General features: G+C 43.7%; 1 long non-coding RNA gene across 1 annotated transcript in view; it reads left to right on the top strand.

Moving 5' to 3' along the window:
• Positions 1-1,889: 1,889 nt before the first annotated feature.
• The window catches only part of LOC122464657, a 34,217-nt gene continuing 13,383 nt past the window's right edge, over positions 1,890-22,723 (top strand). Inside the window, exons 1-2 of the long non-coding RNA XR_006288887.1 lie at positions 1,890-2,761; positions 13,861-13,973. This is a non-coding gene — a long non-coding RNA (uncharacterized LOC122464657). The remainder of the gene's footprint in view (positions 2,762-13,860; positions 13,974-22,723) is intronic.

Here is a 22,723-nt window from a genome sequence, read left to right as displayed (position 1 = left end):
TTCAGGAAAATACCCTGTTCAAGAACGCTCTTCAGCATCTGCCTAAGTCCCAATGAGACTTAAATATGATCTCCAATTTAAGCGTGGCTTTAAGTGCTTTTCTGAATTGGATCCTAATGTGTTGCCACGGGGATGTATGGAACTCCTGAGTCTCATGCGTGTGCTCTTGTTGGAGAGGTTGCTGCCACCATACCAAACCAGGAAAATTGTAGTGCAGAACCTTTCACTGCAAATCATTATTTGACAGCTTATTAACTGGTCAGTAAACACATCAGGCCAGGTACTGGTATAAAAGTGGCATAGTTCCATTGACTTCAGTGGATCTACACCAGGTTATACCACCAGCTTAGGGATCTGCTCAGTGGAATCTAGAGGAAAACAGATTGGACTCCTTTGAATTTAGTTGTTTAACATAACCATGGCAATTATTCTTTACGATGTGCAAGAACTCTGATAAATAAAACCGGACATAACTCTCCTTTTTTCTGTATGATGGTGGTGATGGGAATATAGTTTTACTTACCTCAACTTCCCCTACAATTTAAGCCTTGAAGTGTAGCTGGATGCTGTTAAGCAGTTATTGCACTCCACCCTGGAGATGGTTACATGTGAATGTTTGGTGAAAAAGTATGTCGCTTGTATTTAGTTTAATGGTCTAATTCTATAACCTGAACTTGGGTGAGAGTGCATGGAAAATTTTTCCTGAACAAATGTGGGGTGAGGCCCTAAGTTTCTCCACATTGAAGTCTCTCCTGAAGACAAATTTCTGTCATGATACCTACAAGAAAATTGACAGTGTCACACTTGAAAGAACAATCTAGTATAATTTACAGCATTTTTCCACATGTATTTGCTCCCCCCATCTGCTTTGTTTGCATACATGTCAATCTTTAGACTGTCAGATATTGGGGGTGGGATAATGGATTCTGGATGGAAAACACACTTTGGATGGGTTTCAGAGTAGCAGCCATGTTAGTCTGTATCCGCAAAAAGAACAGGAGTACTTGTGGCACCTTAGAGACTAACCAATTTATTTGAGCATAAGCTTTCGTGAGCTACAGCAGCTTGCTCAAATAAATTTGTTAGTCTCTAAGGTGCCACAAGTACTAGTGAGTTGTAGCTCACGAAAGCTTATGCTCAAATAAATGTGTTAGTCTCTAAGGTGCCACAAGTCCTCCTTTTCTTTTTACACTTTGGATGCTCTGGGATAAAAATAAAAAACAGTAACCATCCTTACATGAGAATTATTTGCAGATGCTGGGCCTACATTTGTAAAGTACTCTGGGTATAGTTGGGTATAAGAGGCATTGTATATTGTCAGTGCAAGCTACTATTACCATTAAATACAGTACAAATACAATCAAAATACAATATACTCTTCCAGTTTGCAAATAACAGTAACAGGACAGAAGGCAAAACAACAGAATTCAAAGATGAGGCTGGAAAACTGGAGAGGTTTTTGGATCTGTCTAAAGATGTGATTGATTCTCTATTCTACTTCAGTTTATTTGCGCTCAGAAGTCAGCTTCTGTGTTAGAGAAAAATAGAAAGACTAAATCAGCACTTTTCCCTCCACGCAAGATTTGTGTATATGTTGCAATTAGGGTAACAGATTATACCTCCAATTTTAGAAAATTTTCTGTTTTAAATTTGCAAGTACATATACGCCCCTACAATATCTGACATCTGCTCATGCATGCAAATAATTGTTTTGACTCTGTGACAGTTGCAGAGAATGTTTTTTAATTTTTGAAACATGTCAGACTGATAATTAGAATTTAATTCCCATTTGCTAGTGACATAGATTTCTGAGTCAAGGATTTTCTGACTTTTGCAATCCATTTTTCCGAGTCCACACTGGATACTTCAAAACACTCAATGTTTTTCTGTGAGACTCAAGCTCTTTCTTATTCAATAGCCTGCTTTCTGTTTTCCTTACTACTACAGATCAAGCTATTTCCAGTTGTTTATGGATATTTTAATTGTTTTGAGACTTTTTTTTTTTAAAGAAGGATTGTCTTATGGTTCATGTATTGGCCTAGATTTGAGGAGATTTAGATTCATTTCCTGGCTCTGCCACAGACTTTGTGTATTATTATTTATCATTTGAATGGTCATAGTCTCATGAGGCCAAGCACGCCAGAGCCCCATTGGGTATACAAACATAGTAAGAAACATACCCTGCCTCAAAAAGCTTACTAACCAATAGACGAGACAGACAAAGGGTAGGGGGGAAAAGCGTTTATCTTCATTTCATAGATGGTATGGAGAGATTAAGTGACTTATCAAAGGTCATCTTTTCTTTTAGATTGTACACTCTTTTGGGCAAGGACTGCATTTACTATATGTTTGCACAGTCCCTACAACAATGAGGCGAGGGAGCGCAGTCTCAGCTGGGGCCTCTAAGCATTTCTGTAACACATTGTTAGTAATACATTTCCATATTTTTACAGTTTGAGGTTGATAAATATACTGCCTCAAATATATTAAATAAGGGCTCTTCAAAGGGGGGAAGCTGATCTCCTTATTGATCTCTTCCAGGTGTCCCAAGCAAGTGTGGCAATCATCATGATGCAGAAACAACCCCTTCTCTAGAATTGCCTTCCTCTGTGCTGGGGGTTGGCCTCTTCTGGGAACTATTTCCCAGAAGGCTTTTCTGGGGCCTGGTTCCTCTAACTGTGACAGAGACAAGCAGCTGCAGCCATTAAGTAGCCATTTTGCAAGAGAATGCTGCTGTCTGCATCTCCCAGTTGTCCAGATGGTAAGTGTTCTTAGCTCCTGCTGGGTTTTTGCTTTCTTATTTTGGCAGAGATGACACAGCCTGACAGGCCCTGTCTTTACAAATGTTAATGCACCTATGTAACTTATCTCATGTATGCAGTCTCGATAACTCCATACAGGTAAGAATCTGCAAATTCATGGCTCAAAGAAAGCCAAAGGAAACTAGAAAAATAGTTAACTCTCCTTTCTTAATTGTTTTCATTGAGGACTTAATAAACATGGACTCATTATTTGTGCTGAGAATGTTCTGTGGATAGTTTTTAAGTGGTTCTTAAATGGAAATAGGCTAGTGTGAAAGGAAAACATAGAGGCTGTCCTTGTCCATGTGTTTAAAGGATGCTACTAAAAAGGTTCTGTGTTCCCTGAGAGTATGGGGGGTTGTCGGGGTTCCCTCCCCACTCTGAACTCTAGGGTACAGATGTGGGGACCTGCACGAAAGACCCCCTAAGCTTATTTCTACCAGCTTAGGTTAAAAACTTCCCCAAGGCACAAATTCTTCCTTGTCCTTGGACGGTATCGCTGCCACCACCAAGTGAGTTAGACAAAGATTTAGGAAAAGGAGAACTTGGAGTTCCTGTTTCCCCAAAATATCCCCCCAAGCCCCTTCACCCCCTTTCCTGAGGAGGCTTGAGAGTAAACAAGGTGAGCACAGACCAGACTCTTGGGTTTTTAGGACACAAAAAACCCCAGTCAGATTCTTAAAAACAGAACTTTATTATAAAGAAAAAAACTAAAAGAAGCACCTCTGTAAAATCAGGATGGAAGGTAATTTTACAGGGTAATAAGATTTAAAACACAGAGGATTCCCCTCTAGGCAAAACTTTAAAGTTACAAAAAATAGGAATAAACCTTCCTCTTAGCATAGGGAAAATTTACAAGCTAAAACAAAAGATACTCTAACGCATTTCCTTGCTATTACTATTTCTGTAATTTTAGATGTATCATTCAGTAGGAGCTGGATTACCTGCTTGGTCTCTCTCTTTGTCTTGAAGAGAACAAAGAGCACAAACAAAAAACCCTCCCCAGATCTGAAAGTATCTTCTTTCCCCATTGGTCCTTCTGGTCAGGTGCCAACTAGGTTAATGGAACTGATTAACCCTTACAGGTAAAGGAGGGATTTTATGCTACCCTTGGCTGTATGTTTATGACAGGGTATACACATCCACATCTCATGTTCTTCTGGAGAGATTTTCACTGTTTCCTTTTCAATGTTTCCTATCAGTAGAAGCCAAACCATTCCTGTACTTTAACGCAAGGAATCTTCGGACCAAGGTTTCATAAAACTTCATAAGAAACAGAGAGCCAATACACCATTCTTGGTACTACTTGTAAAAATAAAACTAAAATAGTACTATTGAGCACCCCAATATAGTGTAACCCACCGGCGGATGTGTGTTCCCCTCTGCGCCTGATCCTCAGGAGATATGAGTCTGTGAACAACCCCACCCGTGGAGCTTTGGATCAAGTTGTAGCAGCCCAGGCTTTAGATCTGGCAGTCCCTTGTTCAATCCTGTGTGTGTTGGTCCAAATGTCTGCTGTCAGAATAGCACCTGCATCCAAGGATTTTAAAGTGCTTCATGTATATTCAATGATTAAGTCTCACAACATCCCTGGTATGCTAGGATGTATTATTAAGTAATAATAGCTAGGGAGATTAATAAGTGAGGCACGGATAGAGTCTATTAAAACCGTGATCTCTTGACTTCCAATCTGATGCTAAAACAATTAGATAATGCTGCTTTCGTAGTGAAAAATCCTGTATTGAAGGGCTCATTGTAGTAGGCTTCTTGTTTCTTTCTCCTGTCCCAAGAAAGCTCTGTCTGAGGGCTTTCAGAATCGCTACCCTATAAAAACATACAGATTTCACTCAAAAATGTTTCCTTTGACTGACAAGTTTGAGGCTGCATCAATAAAATCAAATGATCTGGATGAACTTGTGACTAAGCCGGGGCAATAGTTGGATAAAGCGACAGTGTCCACAGTACTGGAAGTCTCTTTGGAAGATTTATGTCTATATTACCAATGAAATAAGAAGGTGGGCTGAAGTTCTGGTAATGGGAAAAACATAGCTCTCCCAAGAAAGACCTGTTCATTGCACATCTTCAGCAGTAGCCACTGTAATCACCTTGTAATGGTATCCTCTTGAAAAGTTAACCTGCATCCGGGATTTCCTTGGGAATCTGAAGGGGGTTTAAGGTGCAGGGATTTTTTTTTTTAAAGAAAAGGAAACTGACAGGCACAGGGCTTGAGAGGCATAAGACTAGCTTTATGCCACCTTTACAGACTGTTGATGGTTGAGCCGGACAGAGGTTGGGCAGCCTTTGGCACAATTTAAAGCTATCTCATGCTTGCTCTGAGCTGTGCCTGGTTGCCAGTGACTCAAAGAGTTTGTGCCACCAGCTTGAGATTACTGTGATGTTCTGTTTCCTCACTTTGCCTGCCACACTCCCTCTACACCTCCTGTGCAGACAGATGGGGTGGTCTAGAGCTAGTGTTGCCTGCCTTGCCACGTAAGGGAATCTTTAACTTGCAGTTAAGGTGGCTTTATGGTCCCTTTGTGACAGGGGCTCATAAGCACTTCGGCAATAGAAATAATAATAGATAATAAGGTTGTGGCCAAGAATATGGCCCACAATCTGAGTTGAAACAATATCCACTCTCAGCTGTATTATTTACAGAGGCACCAACAAATTAATTCTGTTCTTTTCCAGTCTTGTCTGCATTCAGTAAACAGCTACTCCTGCATTAAGTTTGCATCTTGTACCACCATAACAGGAAAAGATGAGGGTGGGATACAGAGAAACTTCTCCCAAGTTCCTTTCAAAAGAGTCTCATGGAGTATCTGCTTATACAGTACTAAAGAGTCTGGGATATGATTTGATATCTGAGTTCTCTGTAAAAAAACAATGGTCAGACTTAGGCCCAGGAGGATGCTGGGAGTATGTAATTTTCCTGACATCTGGATCCAAGCCTTTTAGGTTTTCCTCTTAATGCAAAATGTTAGAGATGCTAAATTAAAAATTGACTACTACCCATATATACAGATCTCAGAGTAGCAGCCGTGTTAGTCTGTATCCACAAAAAGAAAAGGATGGCACCTTAGAGACTAACACATTTATTTGAGCATAAGCTTTCGTGAGCTACAGCTCACTTCATTGGATGCATTCAGTGGAAAATTCAGGGAGATTTATATACACAGAGAACATGAAACAATGGGTGTAACCATACACACTGTAACGAGAGTGATCAGGTAAGGTGAGCTATTACCAGTTGGAGTCTGTTTTTGAAGGTTTTTTTTGATGAAGAATTGCGACTTTTAGGTCTGTAATCGAGTGACCAGAGAGACTGAAGTGTTCTCCGACTGGTTTTTGAATGTTATAATTCTTGACATCTGATTTGTGTCCATTTATTCTTTTATGTAGAGACTGTCCGGTTTGGCCAATGTACATGGCAGAGGGGCATTGCTGGCACATGTTGGCATATATCACATTGGTTGATGTGCAGGTGAACGAGCCTCTGATAGTGTGGCTGATGTGATTAGGCTCTATGATGGTGTCCCCTGAATAGATATGTGGACACAGTTGGCAACAGGCTTTGTTGCAAGGAAATAAACATGGGGAAATAGTTTTACTTTGTGTAATGACACATCCACTCCCAGTCCTTATTCAAGCCTAATGTAATGGTGTCCAGTTTGTAAATTCCTGGGTTAGTGTTTTTGTTGTGTGGCGTGTGGTTGCTGGTGAGTATTTGCTTCAGGTTGGGGGGCTGTCTGTAAGCAAGGACTGGCCTGTCTCCCAAGATCTGTGAGAGTGATGGGTCGTCCTTCAGGATAGGTTATAGATCCTTGATGATGCGCTGGAGAGGTTTTAGTTGGGGGCTGAAGGTGATGGCTAGTGGCGTTCTGTTATTTTCTTTGTTGGGCCTGTCCTGTAGTAGGTAACTTCTGGGTACTCTTCTGGCTCTGATTCTCCTGGACACAAAGGCCCCTTCATGCCACTCTGGCAGCGTAATCTTACTTGGCATCCACTTCAATCTCTCTGGTCACTCGATTTCAGACCTAAACTGGACACCATTACATTAGGCTTGAATAAGGACTGGGAGTGGATGTGTCATTACGCATATACCAAGACTCTGAGACATGATTTATGGATGTCATCTCTGACCAAAAGTTCATAAAAACTCAAAGGTCTAGGAAGAGGCTCTAATTCCTTATTCTGTGTATTTCCTGTCTTTGCACCATTCACTCATTCCTTTCCACTGGGTGAATACACTCATTTTATAGTCATTCTTACTCTTTCCCAATGACTATTTAAGCATTTCTTACACACTCGAACAGCTTCAACAGGAGAGATTCCCACCTCAGAATGCCGCTCCTGTCGCTCAGTGGAGAGGGTGCTCACCTAGGATGTGTTCTGTGTTCAAGTCCCTGCTCTGAATCAGGTAGAGGAGGGACTTGGAGCTGGATCTCCCACATCCTAGGCATGTGCTCCAGCCCAGGGCTATTGGGTGTAAGGGTCAGAACCACCACCACTGTGTTTTGTGCACAGCCCAACTGGGAGGCATGTTCTTAGATGGCCTCTGAGCATGCTGACTGGATCTCACCGCAGGTGAGATGCGGATGTGGAACACCTGAAGTGGCAGGTAGGTGCCCGAGTCCCCCATGTGAATCTAGACCCAAAGAAGAAGAGGATGCATAAGTAAAACACCTGCAGCATGTCTTCAGCTACCATTCCACTGCACTTTTTTCTGCTTGCATCACAGCTTTAACCCACTCCCTCTGGCATACCACAGAGCTGGAAGTATTAGTTCCTTGAATAAGCCATTGAACACCGTGAATGTTCCCAGTGTATTACAATTACAGAAATACAGGCACTAAGTGAGTTTATGCTGATCCACTGGGAACATTTTTAGAAAGTTTAATAGCCCTTAAAATTTCTCATTTCTAACCTGTCATGGGGTTGCCTAGAGGCTGCTCATTTTGCTGCACTATAAAACATGTGGGGAATCAGGAATCTGGCTCAAGGCCTCATTAAAACCTTCTTTTTAGGCAGTACTAGTCATATGCCAGATAGGTTGCTGTGTCCATTTCCTGCTGCACTTACAGTAGGAACTCTGCAACATATTGCAGGACTTGAAATGCTTCTGATCTAATTAGAAGGGCTTACAAAAACCCATGTACAGATTAAGTGAAATGTTCAACAGAAGAAATAAATAAAACACAAATCTAATGTTAAAATCTGGGCATATTGCATATGCAAAAGAGAGTCAAAGTATGGATTTTTGTTAATAACACTAGATGTATCATTAATGATTATAGAGGCTTGATCCCCTGATACACAAACAGAGGCAGTTCCTGTGGTTCATAGGCTACGTCTACACTTACGGCAGTATGTAGAGCACATACACTGCATGCATGCCTCCCTATCATCGGTATAAATAGCTCTGTAGACAGCGAGGCACTGCTTAGGTGAATTAAGACACACACCTGAGCCTTAGGGAATGTCCCCTACATAGCTCTCTACATGCCCAAGCAGTGCCTCTTGGGTCTACACTGCTGTTTTTAGGACTGTAGTGTCCTGCTGCCACCCCACTCCTGGAGCCTTTCCCTGCTGCAGAGGGAGACTCCAGCAGTGAGGAAGGGCTCTGGCAGGGAGGAGGCAGCGGGAAAAGGCTCTGCCGGCTCTCCACTGCCTCCTCCCTGCATCACTGCTGCATAGAGCTACACACTACAGTATGAATGAGGCCTGCTTTTCCCTGTGGCGTGTAGCTACACATACCCTATGTGCTGCCAGAAGTAGAGAGAAGGCCACAGAAGACGAGCTTTCAAACAGTCTGAACTAATTCTAGTTTACTAGTCCCAACCTCTTGGTGCTTTATCCTGTGAGGTGTTGAGCACTGTGTACTGGATCCAGCGAAGTACATGCTTCCCATGAAGCATTCGAGATGTCCCATTCCCTTCAGGGCATTACTCACGTGTGTAAAGTTAAGAGCATTCTTAAGAGCGTTGCTGGGTGAGGCCTAAAGTGCTCATCACCTTGAGGATCTAGCCCCTGGTGTATTTATGAAGGAAAGACATTTCACAATATGGTTTAAATAGATTGAACATCTTAATGCTGTGAAGATTGAAGACACCTGTATTATATGAGACAGTGTTCAGTGGTGGAAGAACAGAAAGATGGGTCCCCTCCCTCAAATTCTGATGAGTGTAACACTTATTTGTACTCATCAAGTGTGCTAATTCAACTGTTCAATATGTCAGAACATTTAATTCTGCTCCATTCCCCACCCTCTGCACCCCCCAAGCCAGTCCTGCTCCTCTCCCTCTTCCTCTCTGTCCTCCATCTAGCCCTCCTCCTCTCCCCTGTCCTGTATGCCCCACATACAGGATTGCTGCCCACCTTCCCCATTCCACATCCAGTCTTACTCCCACCCTCAATCCAGTCCAGCTCCCGCTCCTGTACCTGGGGTCTCTGGGCGGGAGTTGCCATCACAATCTGCAGTGGGCAGGAGCACACAGGTGCCCCTGTTCCAGTGGCGGTGGCGTGCATACTCCCCCTCCTCAAGCCCTATATAAATCCCCCCCCCCCCCCCGGCTCAAAGCTTCCTGTAAGTCCCTGGTGCTGAGAGAAGCTGCTGCAGGTTCTGGCAGGAGCGCCCGGCCAGCAGAGTGGGACCTGGGTGCCATCTCTCAGCCAGGTGAGCAGTGCACATCTGGGCCTCATTTCTGTGGATGCAATTGTACCACTGAACCCTGCCTAGAGCCACCAGTGCTCCTGGGCTCCTCTGAGTTAGATGGGACCCTGTGCACTTGCATTGGCTACTCCTCCGCCAGTGCAGTTGGCAGATTAGAGAACGAGCCTAAACAACCACTCTTGATGGAAAATCCAACTGATATTAAGAAAGGAGTTGATTAGCGGTTTCAGTATAGCTGTACAGGAAGGTGGTTAAAGACTTAAACACCCCCTCCGTGAGCGGACAACTTAAGAGAGAGTTCCGTTGCTAGGAGACTGCAACCACAAAGTATCATGCTGATTTATGTTTTTATTTTAAACAAGAAATGTTGATTAATGCATAGATTTAACAGATTCTTTTTTCATTCTCTGATCCTGTATCGATGATAGAGCAAAGCCTGGGGGCTACTCTAATTTGTGCTGGAGCTCCAGCTGGACATAGAGCTGCCCCAGGATTGGGTGGGGGACTACAAAGATAATGTAAAAATGTGCTGGGCACTCCTCAGCTGGAGCCAAGGATCAGGGTCAGAAGCTTGAATTGAGGGGGTTTTAAGAGGAAGAAACTACCTTTTTGTTTTTTCCTTCTGTTACAGTAACATAAAGACTTAAATTTAACTTAACGCCCACAAACAATCTCCTTCAGAAACACAAGAGTCCCACAATAGATGCTATTATCCTTCAGCATGCAGAAACTATTCTAGTAGGTTTGTCCTGTCAACATGAATTGCATCTTGCCAGTTCACGCGCCATTCTTCCTGGAGTAGATGATTCACTCTTTGACATATTGAGACAGATGATTCTCTCGTATCCTACCCCTCACAGATGTATGTTCTGTACTTGGTAGGTCAAATTTGAAAAAAAAATAGGCAATGAGACTCAGCTCCTGCAGTGTGTGCACCTGTCAGACCCTCTGCCCACACTGAGCACCATAGACTTCAATGGAACACTGTGTGGGCACAGGCGTCTGCCCCATTGCAGCTCATTGTAGGGTTTGGGGCCTTAATTTGCAAAATATAAGTGGTGGTGGTTTCTTGATAACTATATGTGCCAAATATGCTGTTGCAACCAATGAGCTTTGCATGCACAAAACCAGCTCCTAAAGTTCTTACTCTGTGAAAAGCCCATGGACATCAATATGAATTTTGTTTAGTTAAGAACAAGTAAGAGCTATGCCATTTGTAACGCACTGTCCCGATTATGCTTCTACATATGTGTATAAATTAGCAACCTATTTTTGGCCTTAAGGATTTGATCCTGCACCTACCTATTGACTTCAGTGGTGCAGGATCAGGCCCTAAATAAAAAAACTCTGGACGTTATGAGTGGGATTCACAAGGGGGATTTAGGCACCTAACTACACATTAGGTGCCTAAGTCCAACATTTAGTGTCATTGGCATTCACAAAACCACTGCTCAATGGTCACCTAACCCTGCATGTGCCAAAATCCCTAAGCCCCTCGGTTTCTGCTGTTGAAGTTCCCAACTTGCCTGCATTTCTGTGGCTGGACACATGCACAGCCAAATCCTGACACTGACCGGTGGCTCAATATTTAACTCACACCTAAGCCACTGCAAGATTCAGAGACTAGGTGTTCTCCCACCTATCTTGCCTTTGGGGCCAATCTGGTAGACATGCTCAGAGCACATCCACATCCACGCAAAACAGATGGGAGAGGTGCCCCCACCCACAACTTTAGCTCAGTGGTTAGAGCACTCACTGAGGATGTGGCAAACCCAGGTTTAATCCACCCCCACGCTGCTTGACATGCATAAGTGTCTGCTACGTCCCAGCAGTGACCTCTGGGGTGCGTGGTACTCTGGAACAGGGCACTCTCAATCTCTCCTGTTGAAGCTGGTCCACATTGTAGAAGTAATTGAATAGTCATTGGGCTGGAGAGAGTGACTCAGAATGATTCCAAACCCCAGTGGTTAAGGGGCTCATCTGGGAGGTGGGAGAGCCAGATTCTGGTCCCCCTCCTTCAATGAATGTTTAATTATTTAGACACAGTAGAATGGCTTCAAAAGGAGAGCTTGAGAGACCACTGCCGAGTGGTTAAGGCCCTCCCCTGAAAGGGGGAAGCCCTAAGTTCAAGTCTCTGCTCCATGACAGGAGGAGGAGAGAATTGAACTGGGGTCTCTAACCACAGGGGTAATGGTTGGGGGAGAGTGGGAAGGCTCGTCTGCCTTAGTTTTTCTTGACAAAGGACTAATCTGGCTGGTTTAGGCACCTAACTCCAGGACAGACCTCATAGCTGTGAATCCCAAATGGAGATGGGCACCTAACTCCCACTGAGGAGTGGGGCTCAGGTCACATCCCTCTCCTCAGCATTTCCTATTGGCTAGTTAGGCATCTCCTTGCTCAGTGTACCAGCTTCTATGAATCCCATTCTTAGGCACCTCACGCTCCCATGCCTTGGATAGGGAGTCTGGGCACCTAACTCAGGGCTGCGAATTCTACCTGGCAGCAGGCAGTCCAGTGCTCAGCAGGACAACACTCCAGTCCCCATTGTGACTTGTACCCTACAGTCTTTATTCTTCCCATGTAACGTTCATGAAAACACAATAAACTGATTTAAAATTGATAGAAGGGGAAGCAAAACCGGCTATGATGTGAATCCACAGTGTTGAAGAGGCATGCTCTACATCCAACCCCCCTGCTCCTTGTCCTCTGACTGCCCCCTCCTGGGAGCCCCTGCCCCAAACTGCCCCCCCTCCCCCAGGATCCCACGCCCTATCCAACCCCCCCTGCTCCATGTCCCCTGACTGCCCCGACCTAGCCACACCCCCGCCCTCTGAAGGCCCCCCCCCGGGACTCCCACGCCCTATCTAACCCCCCCGCTCCCTGTCTCCTGACTGCCCCCCGAACCCCCTACCCAATCCCCTAAGTGCTGTGCACGGCGCCGCCGCCACCACCCCCTTACCATGCCGTTCAGAGTGGCAGGAGCTCGCAGCCCTGCTGCCCATGCGGTGGCATGCCTGCGTGGGCGGGGGAACAATGGGGGCGAGCCTCCCGGGCAGGGAGCTCAGGGGCTGGACAGGATGGTCCCGCGGGCTGGATGTGGCCTGCAGGCCGTAGTTTGCCCACCACTGGCCTAAAGCCTAGCTACTGAGCCGTTAGAATAAGTTTCTGTGCCATTGCAAGCCTCATTTCTTCAGGGAGGGTTTTGAGCATTCAGGAACGCTCTTGGTGTGGTGATAGGTGTGTGCAATTTATTGCACTCTAGTAGAATTCCAAGTTCTGGGGTTGGATTCTCTTTTCACGCTTTGGCTTTAGTGGAGTTTCTGCTGTTTTTCAATGATGTAAGTGAGAGGGGGACCAGGCCCCTCTCCTCCCTGACCCCACAATTCTGCACCACTGGAATCTTTCGTGCTATGTATTAGTGAATCCTAGCATGTTGCCTGCTGCTCACAGATCTGAATATTTTTCCTACTTGAAGAAGTGGATATTTGTAATGAAGCTGATTTGGACACCTTCCTACTCCTTTTAGTCATTATGTCAGAAACGTTAGTACTAAGTGCAAATGCATGTTTCATCTCTATACATCTCACTACATACAGATCTGAGAAACTGTGAGCTTACCACAAAAGCAAGTTTGAGAAGGAAAGATTTATGCTAACAGAGGCCAGTCCAGTTATAATTGGCTCTGATTGGCACCCCCACAAGTTATAATGTTCTTGCAGACGAAAGGCACTCTCAAAGGTGTGAAATTCTTTCCTGGCTTTGGAACATCAAAGAAAATTAAAGCAATTTCTTCCAATCTGATTCATAATCTCAAATGCCTTTCTGGCCATAAGTGAGGGCATGCATACACACACACACACACACAAGTCCCTATATGAAAGAGAGGCTGCTACCCTTCTAAAAATGTGCCTCTGTATATTCAAACATCCACCAGTACCACAAAACCAAAAAAGACTAAATGCTACTATTTGGCTTGGGAATGCAAGATAGGAAGGAAATAGGAGAGAAGAAAACTGGTTTTAAGAGGAGGGAAAAATTCTAAACAAACCTTCTAATGTATTAGTTGTAACATTTAGCAGAGAAGCTCTTTAAAAAGGGTTTAAAAGCTGTTAAAAATATCAGCATCATTTAAAGCCTTTCAAAGAACCTTCAGTCCATTCTTATCTTGCTACTACCTTGTCTTGTCCATTTTATGTTGCTGCCCAAACAGTGCCCTGGGGTACTAACACATGCTTGGTTTGTAGCTCCTCTCAGTTGGATACTGCTGCTGGCATCAGATACAGATCTGAATGTTTCCTGGAAAGAGATTCCAGCCCTTCATTTCAAAGAGCCGTCTCTAAGTCGTGAAGTACTAGTAATGGTTTTTCTTTCTTCTGTTTCTGATAGTTTGATGAAGATTTAGCAGCAAGCGGGTGAATCCATGTAGCCCCTTTAACAAATGCAGGCTTGGGGAAAACTCAAGGTCATGACTGTTCTGAATAAAAATAGTGGCATAGGAGGTAAGAGCTCAATTCTTCTATTTCTAGAAGTTTAAGCACTGCTTAAGTCACAAGATGAAGTGAGTTTGGTGGTTTTATTCTAGTACCACATGGATATTTGTCTGTATCAAAGTACCACCAGATAACTGGGGGGCCATTACTGGGAGTGTCTGGGTAGCAGAGACCAGTGGTGAACTAGCAGCAGGTTATTCTAAAGCAGTGAACTATGGAGCTAAAAGGGCAAGTTTTAACAGTGTCTCCCCATGCTGTGCCTGGCTTTGTCGAGTGCTCTCAGCACCATACTTCATGAGCTCCTAAATTTGTTCTTTATTCCAAAAGAATAAATGTTAACATTACCTTTAGATTTAGTTGTGCCATTTCTGCAAACTCACCTCTCTGAATCACTGACTGAACTCAACAAAAGGTTTTTATCTGCTGATAACTTTTCATTTGAGAGATTTAAAGTGCCAGATGACATTAGCTCTAGTTCAATGAAATAATTAAATTCTCACCTTAAAATCTCACATACAGGAAGCTCTCATCAGGGTCACATGAACAAGCTGATTGTATTAGTCATGCTACAAGAGTGATGTACTCATTCCAGTAAGTTCATATATTCATGCTGAAGTATGATATATGATAGGATACTTCACATTTAATATGATATGGTTTCTTTACTTCAGTGTTTTTACTAGTTATATTCTTGTCACCATAATTTATATCGCTTTTGCTTTGCTGTATGCATTCTGTAGTCTATTTTCATCTTCTTTGCTATGCTATGTTCCACTACAGTAAAGAAGTGTCCTCTGAGTGTATGTAATGTTGAAGGATAGTAATCTGTCCACATTTAAGCTTGAAGCTGAGTTTCCCCAATAACCCCCTCTTTTTAATACCTCCTGTAATTTACCAAAACTAAACCAATCTCATTGAAATTTTACATGTAGAATTTTTCTGGAAAGTCTAAAGCAATTAAGGAATTTGTGAATGACGAGTTATCGAAATGAAGTGTTTGAATGCTTTTAGAAGTCTCCCATCTTCTGCCTTGTCATAACCCAAAAATGTACAGATGGCTTGAAATAGCTACATCTTCAGACTTTACTCTCTCCTGGTCTAAAAATTTGATTGGTACCTGTCAAGGCTGATTCCCCACTCTGGCAGTTTGAGTGCAGAAGGTCCCACAAGGGGGCCCACAAGGATTCTGAAAATTAATACTGGCCGCTCCAGGCTGGTATTAAACTCCCAAGGTCACAGCTTCTCTCTGATCTTGGATGGGTAGATGCTGCCACCACCCAAGTGCAAAAAACCCCTTTGGACCCAGGAAGGTGCACTTGGGAATTCCTCCCTGTGGGGTACCCTCAAGCCCTTTCACACCCCCCTCTGGGGAAGAGCTGAAAAAAAAAAAAGGAAATCAGCTGTTGCCACCACCTAATTAAACAACATATGCACAAACCTCTTAGGACACAACCCTCCCCCCCCCCATCCTGTTCTTAAAAAAGGGAAATGTTTTTAAAAACAAAAAGAAAGAAAATACATCTGAAATTTAGGTTATTGCTAGATTTAAAAAGAGCAAATATAATAATTAAGCATCAAGAATGGTTTTCTTGAGATCCAGCTTAATGGTTACAAGCAAAACAAAAGCATTTGGGGGTTAGCACAGAGGAGTCCACAAGCCAATAAGAAGAAGAAGGAAAAAAAAGAGATAAATATAATCGCGTCTTCCTAGACATTCCCTGATCTACTTATATATCTGGGGATTTCAAAGTAGTGGTCTCTAGGTATGATCTGATGGTTTTTCATACCTGTCTTAAAGCTTCCTATAGTATAGTTCAGCCCTGTTCCTGCTCTGCGTCTCCTCTCTCCAGAGAACAATAGACAGACAGACAAAGGGAAAGTTTTTTCCCAATTTTAAAAAGTTCTAGCCCTCCCATTGGCTCTTTTGGTCAGGTGCCCACTCCCATCCTTTTACCTATGGGCTTTTTTAACCCTTTAAAGGTAAAGCAAGTAGAGAACAGCTACCAACAGGAATTTTATAGCTAGCTGGCTGGCTGCCCATAAAAGGAAGCTACCCACCCCCTTCATTTATCACAGTACCATTGGCTAGCTTTTGGGGATTAGAAGAGTTTATCCATGGATTAGGAATTCTATATGCCAGTTTTAATGGTCTTTAGGAAATGGGCATCACTAGATGCAAAATTTCTGATATATCTATGTGCTTTATGGACCTTATCATAGTATCTGTGCACCTCAGCAACATGACTGTGTCTTAACTCAGCATTACCCAGTGGTGAGCTGGAGCCAGTTCGCACTGGTTCGCTAGAACCAGTTGTTAAATTTAGAAGCTCTTTTAGAACCGGTTGTCCCATGAGGGACAATCGGTTCTAAAAGGGCTTCTAAATTTAACAACCGGCCAAAAGTGGCACCTTCGGCACCGACTCCGTGGGTGCTCTGGGGCTGGAGCACCCACAGGGAAAATTTGATGGGTGCAGAGCACCCACCAGCAGCTTCCCGCCCCGTGCCTGGCCCCAGCTCACTTCCGCTCCACCTCCGCCTCCTCCCCTGAACACGTCGCCCCGCTCTGCTTCTCCGCCCCCACCCCCCAGCTTCCCGCAAATCAGCTGTTCGTGTGGGAAGCCTGGGAGGGCTGAGAAGCAGGCGGTGGCTTCGTGCTCAGGCCCAGGGAGGAGGAGGCGAGCTGAGGCGGGGGGGGGGCGCGAGGAGGGCCACCCGCACCACAGCAGGTAACCCGGGGCGGCGCAGGGGAACTGCTCCTCGCCCCAGGTCGCCTCCGCCTCCCTGGGCCTGAGCGCCAAGCCGCTGCCTGCTTCTCAGCCCTCCCAGGCTTCCCACACGAACAGCTGATTCGCGGGAAGCCAGGGGGGAGGTGGAGAAGCAGAACGGGGTGGCGCATTCAGGGGAGGAGACAGAGGCGAGCTGGGGCGGGGTGCAGGGCGGGGAGCTGCTGGTGGGTGCTCTGCACCCACCAAATTTTCCCCGTGGGTGCTTCCCGCTCCACTCCGCTCCACCTCCTCCCCCGGAGCACCCATGGAGTCGGCGCCTAAGGCGCCACTTTTGATGTGATCAGTGGGGGAGCGGCCGCTCCCCCTGCTCCCCCTCAGTTACGCTCCCCCACCCCTAGGAGCCAGAGGGACCTGCCAGATGCTTCCTGGGAGCTGCCCCAGGTAAGCACCGCCAGGACTCCCCACCTTGCCCCCCGGCAGGTCCCTCTGGCTCTTAGGGGCGGGGTTGGCACCCACTACGGTGGCTCATGAGACCCTCCTGCCCAGTTCTGGGGGCAGTCAGAGGTTTTTTGTTGTGTTTTTTTTTTTTTGCTGGTATAGCTGTGCAAAATGTATTGCTCAGGAAATTGAGGGTCTCATAGCAGACTAGAGCTAAGCTAAGAATGAGCAGGTGTTGTGCAAGTTGCCCTCAGATAGCCCTGCTAATGCATCTTTAGTCCAGAATTGCAGTTCGCCTGTCATGTTTTGAATTACTACAAGGCAACAGCACAGTGTACCCTGGCGTGTCTTAGGCCATAAATGTAACTCAGAAATATGGGAAACAATGTTCTGAATCTGATGGCCTTTTTAGTCACAATTACAGAGACAGCATGAGTTTGAAAACATCTACACAAGGACATATACAATAATCAGACAGTTGGATATTTGCACTATTAATCCAAATGTGGATGAGCTTTTGGCTACAGTTTTTCCCCTCTAATATAATGCTAGTGTTGTAACAATATTTCTGGTCCTACATAATGGATGGTAATGCACATATGTATTGTCACTTTTAATGATCGGAATATCTCACTGTTTTGTATGGGCCCCTACAGACCTAGAGAATATGAATGATGGAAATGTTTTTATTTGGCTGCAGATTAAAACACTTTAGTCTGGAAAAATGGTGTGCTCTAGTGCTTTGAAAATGAAAGAGGGGATGATGAAAGAAGATTAATCCCACCCGAGAGAGAGAAGACATTCAGCCTCCCTCTCCCACATTTCTCTCTTATTTAATTTATTTTGTCAGGATCATACCCTGCAAAGTGCTGAGCGATTCCTCTGGCATGCTGAGTGTCCCTCAGCTCCCACTGATGTAAAAGAGTGTTGAAGGCCTTCAGCACCTTGCCGGAGATGCTCAGCACTTTGTAGGATTGGGCCTGTTGTCAGTAAAATGTCCCCCATCGCAAGGGATAGGTGCCTGCGCAGAAAACATTCAACCACCTGCTTTAGAACAAACTAGATAGACACAACGTCAATTAGTCAGAACTCCCCAAACTGCAAGAAAGCCTCCCACAGTTCCTCAAGCTACCCTTCAGAGAAAAGCCTGAGCAAATATGCAGAACACAGTGTGCCCTGAAGGCCAACCTTCTCTGGCTTTCTGAATGGAGCCACTCACATACTGTCAAGGCTGAATCCCCACTCTGTCACTTCGAGTGCAGAAGGTCAGGGCCCGCAAGGATTCTAAAAATTAATACTGGTCACTCTAGGCTTGTATTAAACTCCCAAGGTTACAGCTTTTCTCTGACCTTGGCTTGGTAAACACTGCCACCACCCAAATGCAAAAAAAACCCCCTTGGACCCAGGAAGGAGCAGCTGGGAATTCCTCCCTGTGGGGTACCCTCAAGCCCTTTCACCGCCCCCTTCCTGGGGAAGAGCTGAAAAAGAAAACAAAGGAAATTAGCTGTGGCTACCAGCTAATCAAACAACATGCACAAACCTCTTAGGACACCAAAAATCCAATCGTGTTTTTAAAAAAGGTAAATTTTATTAAAAACAAAAAGGAAAAAAATACATCTGGAATTTAGGCTTTTTGCTAGATCTTAAAAGAAACAATTACAAAAATTATGCACCCAAAATAGCTTTCTTCGGGGTTCAGCTTAAAGGTTACAAGCAAACAAAAGAATCAGGGGTTAGCACAGAGGAGATCCACAAGCCAAAATAAGAAATAAACCTGATAGCGTCTAACTAAACACTCCCTATCCAAATTATTTCTTTTAGGTATGGAAGATACTTTTTCATACCTGGTTCAAACCTTATACAGCATTTTTGCTGATAGCATTGCTGCTCCGTGTCGCTGCAGCCCAGAGAACAACAGACAAAGGGAAAGTTTCTTTCCCAATTATAAAAAGTTCTACCTTCCCATTGGCTCTTTTGGTCAGGTGTCTATTCCTTTTCTTTTACCTGTGGGCTTGTTAACCCTTTACAGGTAAGGCAAGCAGAGAACAGACCAAGAAGGATTTTACAGCTAACTGGCTGGCTGGGTGTCCATCAAAGGGAGCTACTTCCCCCTTCATCCCCCCCGCCCCTTCATGTATCACACATACCATGGTAAATGGGCCTGATTAAGAAACTAGTTAGACTGCTGGTGAAAACAAACAGAATCAAGAGCCATTCCCTGAGTGCTCTGTCCCTAGGCCCTTTATGTACAAAGCTAGAGGAAACTTTCTTCTTCATGTGAACTGCAGTGTTGGTGCACAAGGAATGCTGGTCCCCAAGATATATTTGGGTTGCTGTTTCTCCTAGGCATTGAAGTGGTTTGAGTGAATGGTATACGAACAAACGTTGACTATCCTAACCTGCTGCATCCTGATCATGCCCATGAGAAGCAAAGTTGTGTTTGTGACAACACAGTCATTTTCCAGGCAGTAAATCATGATACCTTCTCAAAAGAAGGTTCTGGTTTAGGCAGACATTCACCAGCAAGAGACCTTGATGTGTATGTAAATGGTGTTCCTACTACCAAAAGGCAGCTGTTTGAAACAGTACCAGCAGAGAAATGCATCTTGCGCTTTCATTACATATTCATGAGATGCAGTTTAATAGTCATTGTTTTTAGTGTTGATGGAGTGAGAATTTCATCATCTCTCTCAAAGGTTTTTTTGTTTTTTTTTAATTTCATTTTGCAAATAATGTGAGAGAAAATTGCTTTTTTTTTCACCAGTTTAATAATGGTGAAAAGCCACTCCCAGGAGTGGCTTAACTTTAAACGTTTTTAATAGTAGCATATACTAAGATTTACATCTATGGAGACAACCCCGTATTCTTTAGTCTCCAGGAGTGTGGCTGTGTTTTCCTGAAGCTGGCACCTTATTTACTTACTCTTTTTGCAATATTGAGACTCATTTTAGGATGATTTTAGGAGAAGGAGTTTTCTGACCTGATGCTTCTCTGCTTCCCCAGAGAACACACAAAACAAAGAGCACAAACAAAGCCTTCCCCCCACCCCAGATTTGAAAGTATCTTCTTTCCCCATTGGTCCTTTTGTTCAGGTGCCAACAAGGTTATTTGAGCTTCTTAACCCCTTACAGGTAAGGAGGAATTCTAGGCTGCCCTTAGCAGTATGGTTATGACAGGGAGTTTCCAGCTTCTCTTGTTTTAGAACTTTCATAGCACTAAGTGTTTTGGCCCTTTTAAGGCACTGGTAATTAAACATGAGTTTCCCTTCCCTTCTACTTTCCTTCGTGTGCTTCAGCCCTACTGCACCTTCCAGTCAGTCCTTGATTTGCACAGGCAGTGAGCTCTCCTTTGTATAAGCAAGTATAAAAATAGAGTAGATATAGGCAAACATAATAAAACTAGATCTGAGAGCAAACAAAAGCCTAGACAACTTCAAAAACATTAAGTCAATGGGGCTGTGTGAGCATATAATTTGTCCCAAGTTTGGATCATATTTTAAAATGGCTTATCACTGAGTGAAAATCAGGTGCCATTTGATTAAAAATCACAAGAAATAGCGGCAATTTACTCCATGTAGCATTTTGTATTGAGATTTTCAAAGGCACATGTGGGAGTTAGAGTCCACATGGAATTGGACCCCTGCTACCAGAAGCTCCTTTGCAAATCCTGACCTCAAATAATTTGCAGACTTGCTTTTGCAAATGTTTTCCTTCTCCTGCTGCACTGGGCAATCCTAGTGTTCAGATACTATGATGACTGCTACTGTATAAATGACAATAGATGGATCTTGCTGTTCCTAATTAATATTTTTTAATCTGACAGTAATTAATTTTAAAGTCAGGAAGTATAATCTGAGACTTTATCTGAGATCCACTTTCTAGCAAACAATGAATGTACATATTCATTATATCAGGAAATTAGAAACTGGAGCAAGAGTCAATCTATTTGACATTTTGTAAGATGATATAAATTGTCCTACTCAATAAACACTAGATTTATGTGAGGATATGAATGATGTCTGTCTGGGACAAAAGTATAACCTTTCTCATGAGAGTTAGTTTAATGCCAGACATCAATTAAATATAGTTAGTTCATTAAAGCCGCTGGGTAACCTTATTTTTTTGTCTGGATTTGAGGAGCTATCATCAAAGGACTGACGGAAGGGTCATCTCAATAATAATCTCCACTTTTACTCCTTTCATATGCTGGGCTAAGTGAAGTACTGTATCGTCTTGTATTGTAAAGAAAATAAGCTTTTCAGTGAGAGTATATGTAGAAAGAAAAATAATAGGAAGTGATTACATTTGTGGTAGTTGCAACAGGTGTGCCCTCAGATGTGTGAGCCATGATATTAGTGCTGACATGATAATGGTTGACTTATGCACCAACTCCCCCTTCCCATGCATGTACCATTGTTAGTGCTAGATTTTACAGAGTGTTGCCCTTTCATGCTAGATTTCAAGAGGTAAACTTACAAATTGGAACCAGCAAAGTTTGTAGCAGTATTAAAGACAAGGAGGTGAAAAAAAAAATCCCCAGACCTCTGCTTTGGCCAAAATATTGTTTGAAATGTTTTAGGGAGTTCTTTATTTTTAGCTAGCTTCAATTTTAATTCTTTTCCTGTATTTGATTAACTGTCTCCTGCTCACACCTTTTTGAACTCTTTTGCTAGCTAAGGAAGTTCTCCTTTAGCTTAAGTGCAAGAGGCCATATCTTTGCAACTGAAGGACCATATTTAATTAGCAATAAATGATGTGGTGGTCAGGCAGCATTGTAAGAAAGAGGTTATTGTTGAGCATGCATAGAGGCAGAGTGTAACAACCTGGGAAGCCTGTGTTTGTCTGGTAGCAATCCAGCCAACAGCTTGCATTCCTGTCCCATCAAACTATGTCCTCCTGAAACTTGACCCTCTTTCTCCATTCCCTCTCATCCTATTACAGACCAGGGTTCTACCATGGCATCTCAGGTATGCTTAATTTATGTAGTAGTTGTCTGTTTTTGTTTGTTTGTTTGCAGCACCAGGTTGGGAGGACAGGAGGGGAGCACCATTGAATGATGTTATGTTCACGGCATATGAAGAGAAGTTAGATTAAAAAACAAATACTCTTGCTGGAAGGTTGCAGTGTAGCACTACTTTAATTCTTAGAGTTCAGAGTGATAACACACAAGAACCCAAAGCCAGAGCGAGGGAAAAACAGGCTGCTCCCTGTGGCAGAGGGACACAACTCATTCCACCTTGCTTTAAGTTGGCTCTTTCTAGCTGACTCAGATTGCACGCTTAGCTACAGAGCCCTCTTGCCTGCCCTATCCTTAAAGTGGTAGCTTGCAATTCCAACATAGTCCTCAATACACCATAGGGCCAAAGGTGGGTACACTAAAAGTGGCAGAGAGAACATCATCAGTGATTTAGATAATGGCATAGAGAGTACACTTATAAAGTTTGCGGATGATACCAAGCTGGGAGGGGTTGCAAATGCTTTGGAGGATAGGATTAAAATTCAAATTGATCTGGACAAACTGGAGAAATGGGCTGAAGTAAATAGGATGAAATTCAATAAGGACAAATGCAAAGTACTCCACTTAGGAAGGAACAAT

This window comes from Chelonia mydas, chromosome 2 (genome assembly GCF_015237465.2).
Source record: "Chelonia mydas isolate rCheMyd1 chromosome 2, rCheMyd1.pri.v2, whole genome shotgun sequence".
In the NCBI taxonomy this organism is placed as follows: Eukaryota; Metazoa; Chordata; order Testudines; family Cheloniidae; genus Chelonia; species Chelonia mydas.
The sequence above is the reverse complement of the archived record's forward strand: the minus strand, read 5'-3'. Positions and strand labels throughout refer to the sequence as shown.